The sequence below is a fragment of the Gymnodraco acuticeps genome, unplaced genomic scaffold, assembly GCF_902827175.1.
Source record: "Gymnodraco acuticeps unplaced genomic scaffold, fGymAcu1.1, whole genome shotgun sequence".
Taxonomy (NCBI): domain Eukaryota; kingdom Metazoa; phylum Chordata; class Actinopteri; order Perciformes; family Bathydraconidae; genus Gymnodraco; species Gymnodraco acuticeps.
The window spans coordinates 3,541,260-3,553,808 of record NW_022992351.1 but is presented as its reverse complement, the minus strand read 5'-3'; positions in this window follow the sequence as shown (position 1 = coordinate 3,553,808).

The following is a 12,549-nucleotide window of genomic DNA, read 5'->3' as shown; positions in this document are numbered from 1 at the left end:
AATAAACTTTTCAATCAATCAATCAATCAAGTCTTTTTATATGCTCTAAAATAGGCTACCAGCCTACCACAACAAGCTAACAGTCTGAGAAACGTAAAGACACTAATTAATTAAACCAGTTCAAGACGCATTATTCTTATCATTCTTTTTGAGCGCAGTAACGGTAAGGTATCTAATTACTTATTTATTTAGTATTCCATAACTTAGTAACAGAGATGGTCAAACTAAAGTGGTAGAGACATGGCAGAATTCCTACAATGAAACGGGGCATTGAACTGTTCACACGTGGGAGGGCGATCGACAAAAGAGAGCGAGCGGCCCCATTGAGGGGGTTTACAGATGAAAAGACTCAGCCATGTTTATGCAGCACTGCACGTGGAGATGTGGTCTCGCAAATCGCGCAGATTACATAGGCCTACATGTATATAAACCTGCGGCGGAAACCCCTCTTGTCTGTCAGTGAGTGTGATTATTTTATAAAAGTAACGAAGTAACACGTGTCGGGGCAATGTTAGTAACTGTAGTGTGATTACTGAATTATAAAAGTAACGCGTTACACTACTCCGTTACCAACAAAGTAATATTATTACAGTAGCGCGTTACAAAGTAACGTGTTACACCCAACTCTGGTCACTGTGACCTTTTTACCTGTGCTGGACTATGGTGATTTGATGTATATGAATGCACCTGCCAATTGCCTGGTCAAGTTAAATGCTGCGTATCACAGCGCACTGATATTTGTGACAAACTGTAAAGCATTAACCCATCACTGTACCCTGTATGCAAGGGCTGGTTTGCTTTCACTAACTGTACGGAGGCTCAGTCACTGGTACATTTTTATATACAAAGCCATGTTAAGGCCCTGACACACCAGGCCGATTTCGGCTGTTTTCGTAAGTCGGGAGACGAAGCGTGTCCTGTCGCCCAAACTCAATTTGGTGTGTCCCGCACCGTCGACCGTGACACGCCTTATTTGGACTGCCTGTCCCGATGCATGGCCGATTCAACATGTTGAATCGGCCATGCATCGGGTCTGGCAGTCGGACCAAACAATCACTCTGATTGGCTGTTCAGCTAGCGAATCAGTGCATGAGAAGCGAAACGGAAGTGAGGGACGTAAACAAACGATTTAAGAAGGCACACACAGACTGATATTCATTTTCATCTCATCATGGCGATCTGGAATGACGCAAACGAAGACCTGCTCATCACATTGATCCAGGAGAGGCCAGCTCTGTACGACATCACAGAGAAAAGGTACTCGAACCGAGTAGTGAATACCGGACTCTGGCGAGAGATTGAAACGCAATTTGGTTTCTCGGGTAAGATTATCTTTTTCATCAATTGAGCTCTTTAGCAGATATTGTTGGCTTTTTATTGTTTGCCAGCGTACAGTGACGTTAACGTGAAATGTAATTTGTTATTTTCAACCTTGTGTTTTGTTGTTATCTTGTTGCTAGCTGTTGCTAGCTGTGCAGTTTGGCACTGCATATAGATATGAATTGGACATGCTAACTAGCCACAATGCTTACATCGTTTATTTGTGTGCTTCAGAGAAAGAGCTGAGGAAGAAGTGGGATTCTCTGCGAACCCAGTGCACCCGGTACAGGATACTTGCCCCTTCGGGTAGTTGTGGAGCACCAAAGACGGGCAGACAGCAGTGGATCATAACCAGGCTGCAGTTTGCACACGCTATTTGTTGTTGTTTATATCACGCAGTCTGTTCTTCTTCTCTGTCTTCCGGTTGTTGCCTATTTTTAATGACGAATACACACTACCGCCGCCTGCTGGTAAGGAGAGTTATTGCCACTCACGCACTGAAGTCTTTGCGGTGTGTTCCCGTGCGACACATGGCCAAGACGCAGGAGAACACCGCGACGGCGAGTCCTCTGGTGACTACTTGGTGTGTCAGGGCCTTTAGGGAAACTTCCATCTTATATCTGCTCCCTGATCTCACGGAAAATTGTAAGTGGCTACTGCCTGAGATCGAATGCTGTGGTTTTATTAAATGTGCCAACTGCTAGGACTGTCTTAGGGAAGACAGCTTTTAGATGCGCAGCTCCTCTGTCTTGGAATAGTCTGCAAATTAAATGGAAACTGAACAATCTGGTGCCACTAAATGTTTTTAAAGCTCGGTTGGATGCTACTCAATCGGAAGCTATAGGTACCTGTTTATGTGGATAATTATGTAAATGATGCTGTATGATGTCCTTTTGTTGTTCTATTTATGTTTTTATGTTTCATGTGGAACTACTTGAGCAGGTCTCCCTTGAAAAAGAGATCAATGATCTCAATGGGATTTATCTGTCTAAATAAAGGTTTGAAATGAAATGACAAACAAATACTATTTTAAACCTAGCAATTTCTGTCTCTGATAATCGAAGCAAATTAAGAAATCTGTTTTTATGTTTTACAGCCAAATCAGATGTAAAACTAAACTCAGAAATGCACATCCATTAACTAGGTTACAGAGAGTACAGTGAAGTGCCGAAGGGCAGCATACTGTATCTTCTGAGAAATCACATCGATTTTACTGTGTGTTTATGGAAGAGAAGGAGCTTTTGTTGTGCTATTTACTGAGGACCGTGCTCTACGGTAATGACAGCACAAACAGGATGGAATTGTAATAATGACCCTGCATTAAACCCTGTTTCCCAGTAAATGCCCGCTGCCGAGAGCTGAGGGCTGTGATTAATAGAGGCAAGAGAAGTATAGCCTCTTAAATCCCTTAAAGCTCGCTACAGGACTGTTTTTAAAGCTAAAGATTATTGCAGACTGACACAAACAAAATAATCTGTTTAATTTACAGGAGGGCATGATCACTTTTTGATCCCCAGAGCAATGGGATGTTTCTCTTGATTGTGGCGCCCCTGGACAATAGATAGCTATTGTTATAACACCAAGTGTGACGCAGTTGTAGATTTTCGAATTATTCATCTGATGCTTCTAAAAGCCAAAACAAACGAAATACCATGACATAAGAAAGTAAAAAAGATTGGAAGAAAAAGAACAGGTAAAATGTGAAATACCATGGTGTCAAAATAACATGTTACAAGCAATCAATAATGGATCAAATATCTATGTGATTAGAAAAGTGTGGCTCGTAGTGGTAAACATTCTCAACCCACTCGGTAGTGTCTGTGTTTTCAAGACTGTTTTCTACAAGAAGTTCTCAAACCCTCCTTTACAAAACCTGCTGGGCACTAAATGGCCGACAGACACAGTTAGTGTTACGGTGTGTGAAGCAGGCAGGAAGAGTCAGGGGGCCGGGCTCGAGGGCAAAGACCGCGGCTCTCAGGGGGCCGGGCTCAAGGACGAAGACCAGACAGCTCCAGAGGCCGGGCAGGAAAGCGCTGACGGGACAGAAGAAGTCAGAAGGACAGCAGAAGAGTCGTCGGCGGGACCCCCAACGGGACAGGACACAGGGTTGGCAGGACCCCCGGCAGGAGAGTAGTCGACGCGACCCCCAACGGGACAGGACATGGAGCTGGCAGGAACCCCAGCGGAACCTCCAACGGCACAGGACATAGGGTTGGCAGGATCCCCGGCAGGAGAGTAGTCTGCGGGACCCCCAACGGGACAGGACATGGAGCTGGCAGGAACCCCAGCGGAACCTCCAACGGCACAGGACATAGGGTTGGCAGGACCCCCGGCAGAAGAGTCGTCGGCGGGACCCCCAACGGGACAGGACACAGGGTTGGCAGGACCCCCGGCAGGAGAGTAGTCGACGCGACCTCCAACAGCACAGGACATAGGGTTGATAGGACCCCCGGCAGAGGAGTAATCGGCGGGGCCTCCAACGGCACAGGACATAGGGTTGGCAAGACCCCCGGCAGAGGAGTAGTCGGCGGGGCCTCCAACGGCACAGGACATAGGGTTGGCAAGACCCCCGGCAGAGGAGTAGTCGGCGGGACCTCCAACGGGACAGGACATGGAGCTGGCAGGAACCCCAGCGGAACCTCCAACGTCACAGGAAATAGGGTTGGCAGGACCCCCGGCAGGAGAGTAGTCGGCGGGACCCCCAACGGGACAGGACATGGAGCTGGCAGGAACCCCAGCGGAACCTCCAACGGCACAGGACATAGGGTTGGCAGGACCCCCGGCAGAAGAGTCGTCGGCGGGACCTCCAACGAGACAAGACACAGGGTTGGCAGGACCCCCCGGCAGGAGAGTAGTCGGCGGGACCTCCAACAGCACAGGACATAGGGTTGGCAGGACCCCCGGCGGAACCTCCAATGGCACAGGACATAGGGTTGGCAGGACCCCCAGCGGAACCTCCAACAGCACAGGACATAGGGTTGGCAGGACCTCCAGCGGAACCTCCAACGGCACGGACATAGGATTGGCAGGACCTCCGGCAGAGGAGTAATCGGCGGGGCCTCCAACGGCACAGGACATAGGGTTGGCAAGACCCCCGGCAGAGGAGTAGTCGGCGGGGCCTCCAACAGGACAGGACATGGAGTTGGCAGGACCCCCGGCAGGAGAGTAGTCGACGGGACCCCCAACGGGACAGGACATGGAGCTGGCAGGAACCCCAGCGGAACCTCCAACGGCACAGGACATAGGGTTGGCAGGACCACCGGCAGGAGAGTAGTCGGCGGGACCTCCAACAGCACAGGACATAGGGTTGGCAGGACCCCCGGCAGGAGAGTAGTCGGCGGGACCCCCAACGGGACAGGACATAGTGTTGGCAGGACCCCCAGCGGAACCTCCAACGGCACAGGACATAGGGTTGGCAGGACCCCCAGCGGAACCTCCAACGGCACAGGACATAGGGTTGGCAGGACCTCCAGCGGAACCTCCAACGGCACGGACATAGGATTGGCAGGACCCCCGGCAGAAGAGTTGACGGCGGGACCCCCAGAAGAACAGGACATAGGATTGGCAGGACCCCCGGCAGGAGAGCAGTCGGCGGGACCCCCAACGGGACTGGACATAGGGTTGGCAGGACCCCCGGCAGGAGAGTAGTCGGCGGGACCTTCAACGGCACAGGACATAGGGTTGGCAGGACCCCCGGCAGAAGAGTCGTCGGCGGGACCCCCAACGGGACAGGACACAGGGTTGGCAGGACCCCCGGCAGAAGAGTCGTCGGCGGGACCCCCAACGGGACAGGACACAGGGTTGGCAGGACCCCCAGCAGGAGAGTAGTCGGCGGGACCTCCAACAGCACAGGACATAGGGTTGGCAGGACCCCCGGCAGGAGAGTAGTCGGCGGGACCCCCAACGGGACAGGACATAGAGTTGGCAGGACCCCCAGCAGGAGAGTAGTCGGCGGGACCTCCAACAGCACAGGACATAGGGTTGGCAGGACCCCCAGCGGAACCTCCAACGGCACAGGACATAGGGTTGGCAGGACCTCCAGCGGAACCTCCAACGGCACGGACATAGGATTGGCAGTTAGCGACTAAAACCAGGCGAGCATTTAGAAGTTTAAGATCAAAATAACACTCTCAGAGGTTTGTGGAGATTAAAACTGAGCTAAAAGGAGAATGAAATGTTGGACATTCATCACAACTCAAAATGAATAATAATGTTGGCCCATAGCTGCTGAATGTGTCAAAAGCTAACGTGTGCTAGCACGTTTAGCATATCAACTTAAAAGGTAAGGATAATATGTGTTGTCAGCTTGTTTCTGTTGCCCCCAAGTGGCAAAAATCTACGTTGATGCAGAATTAAGTCAATTAATGTGTTATTGACTCATAAAAACTCATCATTACTGTATAACTACATGTAGCAACGCCTAAACCTAAAAACAGAAATACAATGTTGCAGATGTATGAGATGGAGCTACTAGATGTCAACTACATACCGATCAAAGGGTTTGTTTTTACATTACTCACCTGGAAGGTGGTAAGTCCAGCAAAAAGATTGTGTATAATGGTTTCCTCCTATTGTAAATGTATTTTAGTAGTAGGGTGTACATAGGAACAGTAATTGAGTAAGTACTTACAATAGTTACTTGGCAGCACAGTGCAATGGGGTGAAAATGCATATATAATACATAAGGCTTTATTGAAGTCTCTAAGAACCACAACAAGAAAACACACTCAATGGATGCAGGAATTGTGTATCCAGCTTTTTTTTAAACTATAAAAAACCTACAGAAATTGCCAGATGAAAATCAACTATACTCAAATACATTTCAGATTGGTGTATTGTATGTGACAGTGAGTCTTTTCGCCCCAATACTTGTCACAGCTGAGTGTGCAGTCTTACTGTAAGTTGGACCCATGGGATAGCAACCAAGGGCGAACCTGCACCTGAATAATGGATACATCCTTCCTCACTAAGGTAACTTCCTCATCGTAAAGGGCCCTCAGCATCAGTACACTACCCATTATATAACAACTGCAAAGGCTATCTGCAGCTTAACAGGGTCTGACTGTCTGGAGCGCTTGCTGCTGAATTGGCTTTTTTGGGCTGACTTCCCACTACTGCATCATGGGATTATTATGTCCTTGGGCAAGACACTTCACCTGAACTTGCTCCTGTGTGTATTGTCCACAATATCTGACCATTGCATGTATGATATATGTGTAATGTGTGTATATGTAAAGCGCTTTGAGTCATTGAAAAAGCGCTATAATAAATGTAAGGAATTATTAATTATTAAACAAACAACGCTGGCAGGATAGAGCCATGAATGAGAGGTTGTTGAAAGTTTAAAATCTGATTATAAAATCGTCTCACTCCTAATGGAGTCACTGAAGTGGATTCATGCGAGAGGAGTGTGTGTCTGGTTTTGTTTTAGCCGGCGCTGTGAATGCCAGAGTTCAGGGGGAATAAGAGGAGGTCAAGCTCATCGCAGAAAATAGTCAACAAGCTAATGATGAGAACCGAGAAGGTGCGTGCCTGAGCGCTTTGAGGGTGATGACTACATTTAGTAGCAGCATATATGAGCCACGACGTGTTCACTAATTGATGAGAAGTACACTCAATTACATTTCCAAACACACATCGAGTCGTCTGACATTCTCAAAAACAAAAATAGAGAATTGATTGGCCGGCTGTGTCTTGACCTCTGCTGTCAAGGAACCTGCTCAGTGTGCTTTTTTATTTACAGCCCAATGAATAAAGGCACACAGTATACACCTCTGCTGGCTCTAATGATGCAACAGGACACCCGTACAACTCCTTTTCGCTCTGCCAACATCCCTCCTCCCATCGACCATCTCCCCTTTCAGCCCTGTGTGTCCTCTCGTGCTCCATCAAGGCCTCTAACGCTTCCCTCTGCCACTGCCTTTGTTTGGGGGACATTTTATCAGCATTTCATGCAAAGTGCAGCAGATTTGTGTTTTCAGGCTCGTTAATCTCCTATGACTTTAGAGGTAAAGCCTCTCAGCCTCTTAATTACATTCTATTCCTGTATCGTGTGGCACTCTACCCATTATAATGTAATGTTTGCATATTTAGCTCAGATAGTTTTTGGAAAAAAAGATCGGCAATTAAGTACGATTTAATATGTGCAAGTTGTAAAAGCAAGTGTTGTTCCATTATGCTTTCATAATTTAAAACGGCATTGATGTTACTGTTGTTAATCACTTAGCTTCTTGTCTAAACATTTGAATCTACACATAGCACCACCATCTCCTGTTTTAACGAGATTCAGTACTGCACCCTGTTACTTCCTTGCATGCTTTTCTCTCAGCACTCCACTCCAAAACGCAGATGCAATTTTCTGCCTCCCCTGGAGCACAATCATTGCCGTTTGACTGGAGACTGTAGAGAAGACCTCTTGGCCCAGGTTTGATGTATCACCATTGGCCACAGGCAATGAGAAATGAGAAATGAAAAAAGTAAAAACCAAAAGCCAACAGAGACTCAGCACACAAGACCAGCAGAACAGCATTTCAAGCTGATCACTTGATGGGCTCTGAGCAAAGACAACATGAAGGTTGTGTGTTGTCTTAGTCCTTTGCGAGAGATAGGAAGACCTCTCTGCCAAGTAATGAGCTGCGGTGACTGCTGCTGCACCTTTCTGACACAATCTTAAAATGGCTCAAGAGCAGAGTTAAAAGAGACGCGTCTAAGTGGCTTGTTATAAGAGACGCTGAGTGAAAAACTCAAGCAAGTGGAGAAAACGCTTTAGAGCTGAGTGCTGCATTCAGGATTAAGTGTGTGTGAAAACCAGCAGATTCGATCGGCATTTTTTCTGAAATTCCTGATTATGAAACAAACAGGCAGGGAGTCAAAGACTATTTAGAGTCTTTTCCTGGTTTCTCCAGGGGGCCTCATCTTGTTGGCCGAGTTCAGGGGCACTTATCGCAAAGACAGGGGATCAACGTTGTTTTCCCCCATAGTTAATTAGTAGAGAATCATCCGTTTCCTTTGGGAACAGATAGCATGCATCAACTCTTCTATCTCTGCCCTGAGGAAGGGATTAACAGGTATTAGAGGTAGGCTACAGACTGGGAAATGCCTCGTCCGCCAATATCTTTCTAATTATCTCTCTAATCAGAATGTCAACATACATAAATTATATCTGTTTTTCTGTCTCTACAATTCACTTGATTGAAGATTTAATATTTCCCAAGCTTTAAATAGATATGTAATTGGTCCTTGGCTTGACAGTTTCACCTGACAGAGATAATTATGCTCAGTTATAACTGCAAAGCTCGTAACTGCATCAGCGACAGCTTTAATTAGCAAGTGAAAACAGTGTGAGTCCAGCCTCGTGATTGCAGCCATTGTTAATGCTCAGTGTAGGCTGACACCTGCAGCCCTTTCTTCAGATTTGGAGTAGGGGTCTAACGTCTACATGGCTGATGTTCGGCCTGTTGCTAAGCAATGGGAGAAGACCAAGATTACAAACGGCTCTGCTTTATTGAAGCATGTGCGTCCATGTGGGCTTTTTCTCTGAGATATGATTGTTGAGTGACCTTGTTTCATCCCTGCTCATCTGATCAAAACCGAAAGTGTTGCCATGGAAATCAAGACCAGTCCAGACGTAGGCTAAACAAAGATTACGGTTACATTTGTGCTTTTTGTTATTGCTTTTGTTTCTCAAGTCTATTCCTGCATTCACATGTCTGAGGTCTGTTTACAAGCCACAGGGAAGTGATACTGAGCTCTGATGATCTAAACGCCTCCCTAAGCACAGCTTCCTGCGTCAGACACACAACCGTTCCACTGGTTTATTTATAACTATTATACATTATTTACTTTGTCTTTGGTGCATGCTGTTCTTGTGTCTCCTGCAATAAAGAATTACACTAGCCAGGTATAACCATCAAGAGAGAAGTGAACTAATATGTACATGGGAATAAATTAACCTGACATTAATCTTCATTTCATCAACATAAACTAGTTGTTAATAAAAATGTACAGTTATGACCCACTGAACTTTAGGATGCAAGTAAGTTGCTCCACAGGGCTTAGGTGACACGTTACTGACAAATCAGGGGAAAAGCTTAGTTTGCATATAATTACAAATAATTACTAATATCAAACAAGAAAGGCACTGACCTCCACCAAGGCCATAAAATATATATATATATATACTTTATTTAACCAGGTAAAGACTCATTGAGAATAAAATCTCTTTTCCAAGAGCAACCTGGCCAAAAAGGGCAGCATGAACAAAGAGATAAAACACAGACAATACAGCTAGACAAATACAGCTGTAAAACACAAATAAAATGACACATTAGCCAGTCAATATGCAAAATAAAATAAACTATTAAAAATCATTAAAAACTTGCAAAATGTAAAACGACTTACATTTTGGGATATACGAACACTCACATCTACCAATGGTTTCTTGTTTTCTTGTTTTCCCCCAAGGTGAAAATAATGTGTGTATCTCCAAAAACTTGGAGTTTCAGGCTCTGCACTTTCCCTCCTCACCTCATATCTGAAAGACCGTACCTACAGGGTGACTTGGAGAGGGTCTGAGTCCCACCCTTGTCAATTAACTACAGGGGTCCCTCGGGGCTCTGTTCTTGGTCCCCTCCTCTTCTCCCTGTACACAAACTCGCTCGGATCAGTCATTAGCCCGCATGGTTTTTCATACCACTGCTACGCTGACGACACCCAATTAATTCTGTCCTTTCCCCGCTCAGAGACCCAGGTCGTCGCACGCATCTCTGCTTGTCTAGCTGACATCTCTCAGTGGATGTCTGCTCATCACCTCAAGCTCAACCTTGACAAGACTGAGCTGCTCTTCCTTCCGGGAAAAGATTGTCCCACTCTTGACCTAACAATCAACATCGGCACCTCAGTTGTTTCCCCGACTCAGACTGCAAGGAATCTGGGTGTGACCCTAGATTACAACCTGTCCTTCACTGCAAACATAGCTGCCACAACCCGTTGCTGCAGATACACGCTTTACAACATCAGGAAGATACGTCCCCAGCTGACACAGAAAGCGACGCAGTTTCTGGTCCAGGCTCTCGTCATCTCACGCCTAGACTACTGCAACTCCCTCCTGGCTGGTCTACCTGCATGTGCCATCCGACCTCTGCAGCTCATCCAGAATGCAGCGGCTCGTCTGGTCTTCAACCTTCCTACATTTTCCCACACCACTCCGCTCCTCCGCTCCCTTCACTGGCTTCCGGTAACTGCTAGAATCCACTTCAAGACACTGGTACTTGCTTACCATGCTGCGAATGGATCTGGCCCTTCGTACATCCAGGACATGGTTAAACCGTACACCCCAGCGCGTGCACTACGCTCTGCATCAGCCAAACGACTCGCTGCGTCCTCGCTGCGAGGGGGACCCAAGTTCCCATCAGCAAAAACACGTGGGTTTGCTATCCTGGCACCAAGATGGTGGAATGAGCTCCCCATTGAAATCAGGACAGCTGATAGCTTGCACATCTTCTGGCGCAGACTGAAAACTCATCTCTTTCGACTCCACTTCAAGCGATATAACTATTAACAAAGCACTTATATACTAATAAAGGACTGGCTTATCAGTTGAGTAGCACTTGAAATGTTTTGGCTCTATGAAACCTGATGTACTTATATGATTCTGTTTTCTTCAAGGTTGTGTCTTCCTGGTCGAATGTACGCTTTGGATAAAAGCGTCAGCTAAATGCAATGTAATGTAATGTAATATTTAGCCAGTTATTTAGGTCGGTTACAAAATGTTATTGATAGTTCCTTGGCCCATGCTTCACCCTTTTACCCATTTCAGTCAGTGTGTCTTTGATATGTTCATTAGAAGCAGCATATAGTAAGAGATTGGCGTCTAGCCTCGGGCATCATCACTCCACAGATTTACATCGAACATTGAGTGATGATTAAATAACTATTCCCCCGAGCATACAGGTGGATGCTGGAGTGGAAGCTGGGGTGGTGGTGCAGGCGAGCAGCAGCAACATGGAAGCAGCAGCAGCAGCAGCATAGCGAAGCAGAGGCAGCAGACCTGGCAGCTTAAATAGAGCGGCAAGTTTAGGAGAATGGGCTTGGTTGGTTGTAAGAGGGACGAGGCGCGTCACGTGTAAATGTATCATTGGTTCTTGGGTTGACTGCCTGAACTAGCTCGCAGGGTTCTGGTTCTAGCCATTTCATGAAAATTGTCCCAAGTGACGAATCACTGAAAAAAAAATTAAGGGGAGGATTTGCCTGGAAAGTTGGTTGGGGTTTAGTGTTTGCTTGCCGTGTATACATGTCTATGGAAGATCATTGTTCCCAAGATCCATCTTTTGTTTTGTCCCTACTGTGACAAACTACAAACTGTGTTAACTACTGTGGATGGGTTTTACTCTCACGGAACATTGCTTTCAGTTGCAGCACATAAATCGGTAGGGAGCAAAAACAGAGCTAATGAGAAGAGTGAAGTGAATATTGGAACTATGTGCCAGGTGGTCAGAAACTCAACTCCAAATGAGTGATAGTGTTGCTTTGGATCTAAGATGCAAAAGTTAGCAAACATGTTTACCATACTACCTTGTGAAGGGATGATATGCAAATTATTGCATGTGTATAAACAATAATATGACAATAAGAGTTATCACAACATTGGTATTTTGTGCCATGTTGTGGACATAGCAGCTGGTCTAACTCAGTCAGCATGGAGTCTGGTTGCATCCAGTTGTGTGGACTATGTTGCGTAAACCAGTCAGCTCAGGGACAAGCGTGTGTGTTTACTGTCAGCAGAGAGGCAGGTGGAGCTCAGACTCTGCTGTATGTAAACATAATTTACATCGCTGTGACCGTGAGATCTTGCTGATAATCCTCACAGTCATTTAATGAGGTGACTAGCTTTCAGAAAGACTCTCTCCATGCGTTACCATTTGTGATCCGGCCATCTTAGACAAAGAAATGGCTGAGCCGTTACAAGAGCCATAATCACTCAACAACACTGCCACTATTTAATGATTTATAAGATGTGGAGTCAGGGATTTCTGCCTGCGCTGACTGACAGCTTTGCAGATAAAGAAAGAGGTTCGGTCCCATGTTAAACATATGCTGATAAATTATGAAGTAGGAAAGTAAATCTACTGTAGGAGCAGATGTGTGTCCCTGGGTTCATGGAGAGAAACTGCAGGTTTTTTTCTTACCCACATCCTGAAATCGATCTGTGCTAGAAATCCCATCTGAGCA